Raw genomic sequence first — 6,877 nt, 5'->3', positions numbered from 1 at the left:
TGACTGCACAGTCTTTTCCCTCTTTTTGTTTGTAGTTGTCTTCACTTGCCAATTGCTATCTCTGGTTCCCTGTTTACAATCTTGTAAGCTCATTTTATTTTGGATATGTCCGTTGCTGTGGTTTCTGGGTTATGTTATCTTGTGTATTAATGGTCGGTTGTTATGCTCCAACACTACTGAATTGATGACAGATGGTGGCCAACATTTGCTCAGCCTGTCCTCAAGTGCTCTGCGTGATAAATGATTGGAGACATGCCCATCCTCCCACTGGCTACCAAATCCACCCAGAGACAAATGGTGAGTGCCTCAGTGCTGCCAAACCAGCAACCAGAGTAACACACCCGATCTGTATTGTATTGCAAGTCCTAGCCAGAGCAATAAGGCAAGGCAAGGAAATAACAGGCATCCAGATTGGCAAAGGAGTATTAAAACTATCTTTATTTGCAGATGATATGATCCCATATATGGAAATTCAAAAGAATTCACCATAAGAGTAAATATAGCACCCGCAGACTGGGGGGAAAAAAAGCAATAACTTATTGGACGAGGGACTAATGTCTAAAATTTATAGAAAATTTCAATACATCAACAACAAAAAGACAAATAATTCATATGAAAATGGACAGAGGACATGAGAAAACACTTCACCAAAGAAGACATTCAGGCTGCTAATGAATACATGAAGAAATTCTCATGATCATTACTCATTCAAATGATGCAAATCAAAACAACAAAAAGATATCATCTCACCACAGCATTATTAGCAAAATTCATAAAAACAGAAAACAACAAATGCTAGTGAGGGAGTGGAGAGACTGGAAATTCATATACTTTCAGACAAACAGAAAACTGGCCTATTAAGTTAATAATGATGCTCATGAGGAAAGTACTCCTCAGAACGAGTAATCGCATCAGACCGAAAGGGCAGTCTTTGCCCCCAGAATAAAACTCAGAAGGCAGGATGGTGCCAGAAATAAGGACAAATGGATAATGGAACCCAGGGAGGAAGTGGGAAGAGTACTGTTACATGTAGGGAATTGCAACAAATATTACAAAACAAAAAGTATATAGATTGTTGAATGGAAAATGATTTTCTTTGCAGACTCAGTTAAGCCACAATAAAAAGAAATTATGTTGGGTTGATGGTTACATGGCCAACTGGCAAAAATGAAAGAGCAAAGTTATAGATGCTCAATTTTTTTTAAAGGCTTTTTGCTACTTTGTAGTGAAATGCGTCAAATATTGAGACAATCTGCTTAAATCAGTGAACAAATATTTTCCAAATAATCAATGCTCATCTTACAAAATCATGTATGCGTAAGAGATGCATGTAAAGTGTAAGTTAGATCAATAGATTTTACAGAGTAAAATGATATCACTGATTGTTTTAAAGTTCCCTTGCAACTGATCTTTAGGAATTTACCATTTGTTCTATTTTGCCTTTATACCAATATACCGGTATAGGCAAATCAAATAGATAAGATTTTCATTTCTCTATGGAATACCCCATTATTACATTTCTAATTAAATATCTATCTGAGGATAGATTTTCTTTATTTGCTTCAACTAAAGCAATGTGTTGTTCACATTGAATGTAGAAACAGACATGTGAAATCAACATCTTTTATTAAGCCGGTATTGCAGAGATATGGAAACATGTAAAAACAATGCCATCCTTCTCAATAAAATTGTTTGCGAAAATAGTTATTTTCATTAAAAATGTATGTAAGTTAGCATGGAATAAGTTAATAATTTAAATGATTTTATATGTAAATATTTTTAAATTTCTCAATTTAATTTTAATATGGTAAAAATTAATAAATATAGCTCACACAAATATCTCTTTAGGGTCTTCAATATTTTTTTATAGAGGTCAAAGAGTTCCTGAGACCAGAATGTCTGAGAACTAGTACACTAAGCTTTTATTAATAAAGTTATTAGTTGATTATGGAATTATTACCAGGATTAGGAGAAGTTTTCCACCATTTAGTTAGTATAATTGTCTTTGGGAAAGACCACCCATCTCATCTATGTGTCAATGCTACGTGATGGAGCCATACTCTGTCCTGCTGCGGGTGGAATTAAATGAGTGTTCAATTTTCTTGTTGAAAGATAACAACTCACAATGAGTTTCGCATGACGTCCAGAAATGGGTAACATCAAAATCAGTAATTATTTTTCTCAGAAACTTGGACCCATCTCTGTTCTGACCTGGTGATTTTCTCCTTTTCACCTTTTTAAAAATTTTCTTTGTGGCTCTCCCCTTCACTCCCCTCCTTTCTCCTCCCCTCTCCTCCTTTCCCCTCCCTTCTTTTTTCTCCCTTTTCCCCTGTCCCCCTCCCCTCTCTTCTCCCTCTCCTCTTCTCTTCTCCTCTCCCATCTCTTCCCCTCCCCCCTCTTCTTTTCTCTCTTACTCTGTTTCTCCAATCTCCATCTTGTCTCTCTCTCTCCATCTCTTTTTCTCTGAAATATTGGTGGATTCAGTTTAAAATGGCCTATGTGTATGATCAAGCTCTTAGAACAGTGTTGGATCTTTGGAAAACCTTCAATTTTATCCAGTTGCATTAAGTTGTGGTATAGGCAAATCAAATAGCTATAATTATATAATAAATGTATGATGGGAAAATCACATAATCCTATTAAAGCACATAGCAGACCACTTGATGTGGTTTGGAGGACAATCAAGAATCAAGAATACTTATCTAAAAGTAATTTATAAAATAGGATGGTATGCAGATACCACATGAAAACTGGCTAAAAAGTACATTCATGCAATGATATTATGAGGCTATTAAAAGATATGTAAGACTAATGCAACATTGCATTAGTGCAGGTAGTAAAACTATATGTATATTCCAGATGTAGATGTATACATATAAAGGACACTAAGAAGTGAAGAAAATACACTAAAATGTGGCAATTTGGGGGTTGAATATTTACAAATGTAATTCATGTGTGTTGCTTTTTAAATATTTAAAAAATGCAATAAATAATTCTAGAAGAAAAATAGGTAGCAGGATACTTCACTGCCAAGTGGGAGCTGAGACAATGTTCTAAATGGAAACAAAATCTAGTGAGCTAGTTCTTTGTTATCTGGTAATCAAAGCTCCAGGTTTAGCTTGAAAATCCTGGAATCATTTTTCCAAGAAGCCCTGATTTCAGTAAAATGGGAAATGATATTTCACCTCATAATCTGCCAACACATGTTCATCGCCATGTGTTGGTCTGAGCCTTTTCCTTTATCTGTCATCTGTTCCTTTTGCCTGGATACAGAACAGGCTTTTTTTTTTTTTCATTTATTGTGTAGAAATTTTGCAAGAATATGTCACATTGTTGATCATTCAGAATTGTTATCTTCAGGTATAGAGTATGCTCCATCCATACGTAATTTAAATCTGGAGTACTTTAGGATTTTTATAAATATAGTTTTAGCATTAATTCTACCTTTTGCTTTGCATTTCTTCTTTAGGGTTTCCTTTTATGGGACAGTTCCACTTTGTAATTTAAGGTGGTTATGAGTTGGAATTAACTTGACTGTACACAACAACAAACAGCCGTATTATCTGCAGATTATCTATAACAATATTTTTACTTTCTCTTGAAATACTGTCACCACCTCTGTATTGTTAATAGTTTATTTTCTATTTCTCTTAAGACATTGACTCCTGTGATGGTTGTCATTGTATTTCCACACTCTGTTTCTTCTAGTTCTATTTTCATTTATAAAATTATTTTTCACTTATTTTTAATGAACTCAATGTTTTTCTGAGTTCTAAAAATGTTTATGCTGTTCTTTCAGATGTTATATGTTTTTGTTTTTGTTTAACATTATTGTTTTTTAGGTAAAAGTTCACACAATAAATTAGTTCTCCATTCAACAATTCATATACAAATTGTTACCTAACATTGGTTGCTGTATCTGCAATTGTCAGCATTCTCCTGATTTCCATCCTTGCAGTTTCCCTGACCCTCCTTGCTTTCTCATCTTTGATTTTGGGCAAATCTTAAATGTTTGATCTTGTATAGTTGATTGTTCTAAGAAGCACATTCCCCATGGGTATTATTGCTTATTTCTATAGAACAATCTATTACTTGGCTGAAATGTGATCCCCAGTAGTGACTTCACTTCCAGGTTAAAGGGGTGTCTAAGGATGATTCTACCAGCAATTCATCCACTCTCAGTTTGGTAAGTCTGGTCTGTTTTGTGAATTTCAGTTTTTATACATTTTCTTCTCATTTTAACTGGGACCTTCTATTGTAATCCCAGTCAGAGTCGTCAATAGTGGTAGTCAGATACCATATGATTCTTCTGGTCTCAGGCTAGAGGAGGCTGTGGTTTGTGTGGGCTATTAGTCCTATGGACTAATTGCTTCTTTGAGTCTTTGGTTTCCTTCACTCTCCTTTGCTCCAAATGGAAAGAGATCATTAGTTGTATCTCATATAGATACTTGCATGCTTTTAAGGCTCCAGATGCTGCTCACAAAGCTAGGATGTAGAGCATGATCTTTATTAACTCTATTCTGCTAATTGACTTTAAGAACTCTGGTGGCGTAGTGCCTAAGACATCTGACTGCTAATCAGAAGCCTGGCAGTTCAAATCCACTAGCCACTCCTTGGAAGGAAGATGGGGCAATCTACTTCCCTAGTGATACTGCCTCAGAAACCCAAGGAGGGGTCACTATGAGTTGGATCCAAGTCGATGGCAGTGAGGTGTTTTTTTTTTTTTTTTTTTTCAGTTTTATGTTGATTGACTTAGATGTCCCCTGAGGCTATGGTCCTTAGCCTTCAAGCCCAATGACTCAGTCTGCTGTGTTTGGACACTTCTTGGATATCCAAGAAGTTTCTATAGCTGTGTCACATATATGCTCTATTATATATGTGAATATATATGCAGCACATACAAATATGTGTATACAAATGCCCACAACTATACCTATATATGCACATTCATGTACTCCCATACTCCCTCCCATAGCTATTGGCATACATATCTTCCTATGCAACAATTCGCCATATGTACCTATGTAATCATACATGGAATGTACAAAGTATGAACCTAGGATAATTGGAAGTTGTCAAAAATGAAATGGAATGCATACAGATCGATATCCTAGGCATTAGTGAGTTGAAATGGACTGGTGTTGGCCATTTTGAATCAGACAACCATGTGGTCTACTATGCTGGGAATAATAAATTCATCAAAAGGAATGTTTCAAGATCTACCCCAAACTAAACTGTTGTCAATGATGGGATAATATCCATGTGCCTACAAGGAAAACCAGTTAATACCATTCTTACTTTAAATTTACACACAAACTGTTAAAGACAACCATGAAACAATTGAAGAATTTTATCAACTTCTGCAGTCTGAAATTGACCAAACAGAAAATCAAAATGTATTTATTAGTGTTGGTGATTAGAATGTGAATGTTGGAAACAAGAAGCATTGGTAGTGGGGAAAAAATATGGTCTTGGTGATAGAAGTAATGCTGGAGAGCACATGATAGAATTTTGCAAGACCAATGACCTATTCATTGCAAATACCTTTTTCCAACAACATACACAGTGGCTATACACGAAAACCTCACCAGGCAGAATACACATTAATCAGATTGACTATATCTGTGGAAAGAGGTGATTGATAAGCTCAGTATCTTCATCAAAATAAGGCCAGATGGTGACTGTGAAACAGCCCATAAATTGCTCAAATGAAAGGTCAAATTGAAGCTGATGAAAATTAAAATAAGTCCACTGGAGCCAAAAATGACCTTGATTATATCCCACCTGAATTTAGAGACCATCTGAAGAATAGATTTGAAACAGTGAACACCAATGGCTGAAGACCATACTAGTTGTGGGATGATATCAAGGACATCACATATGAAGAAAGCAAAAGGTCATTAAAAAAGACAGGAAAGGAAGAAAAAAACAAAATGGATGTCAGAAGAGACTCCAAAACTTGCTCTTGAAGTTCTGGTAAGATGGCAGACTAGGCAGAAAGACTGCACAGACCCTCTTCAACAAAGAAAAGGGAAACCAATTAACACAGAAACACAAGATAAGCCTGGACCCCTGAACCTTGAAGGGAAGGGTATAGAAGTGGACTAAACCCCAACTAGCAGAAGAATTTGCATGAAAATACCAAAAACGGAGACATATGGAGCTGCAGTCCGGCAGCGATCCTGAGCGATCCTGACGGCATGGCACAGACAGTTTTGCGAGTGCCACATGGCGGTAAGACCTAAGAATTAACCTAAAAATCAGCTTTGCTAGCCAGGGGCTGCTTGGAGGACTGCTCTGGTGGCTGAGGAATAAACAGAGAAGGTGATGAGAAATGCAGGCTGAGCTGTGGCATTTTGCCTGTCTGGAGGATGCTGCCATTTTGAATGTTCACAAGCGGCTTGACCATTTTGAATATTTAAAGAGACAGTGCTCTTGCAGATTCCAGGGGCTTAAGAACAGGTTCTACCTTCCAGCAACCCCAAGGACACTCCAGACCTGGACCTGCATGGCTGAAAAGGTGCAACATTCCTCTTGTTACTCTTATACCCCACACCCACTTGGTGAATGGAGGTGCAGCCATCTCTCACTCCCACCTACTTCCTGGGCCCATAGGAACTCCATCACAGTCTGTATGCTCAGACGGAGCCTGTGTAACCTGCCCTGTCCTCCAGTGATTTTTCTTGTTTTTATTTATTTTTTTCTTTTTCACTTTCTTTTTTCTGGTGATTAGTTTGCTTGTATTTGTCTGTTTTAAAACAACTATTAGTATTAATACTTTTGTCCTTTTTACTACTATTCTTATTCTTCCCCTCCCAGGTCCAAGTTTTCACCTTTTTTCTTTTCCCTGTTCCTGGTTGAATTTTTTTTTTTTTTT

Source organism: Orycteropus afer, unplaced genomic scaffold (genome assembly GCF_000298275.1).
Source record: "Orycteropus afer afer isolate SDZICR_OR568_19922 unplaced genomic scaffold, OryAfe1.0 scaffold00097, whole genome shotgun sequence".
Lineage (NCBI taxonomy): Eukaryota > Metazoa > Chordata > Mammalia > Tubulidentata > Orycteropodidae > Orycteropus > Orycteropus afer.
Note: the sequence above shows the minus strand (reverse complement) of the source record.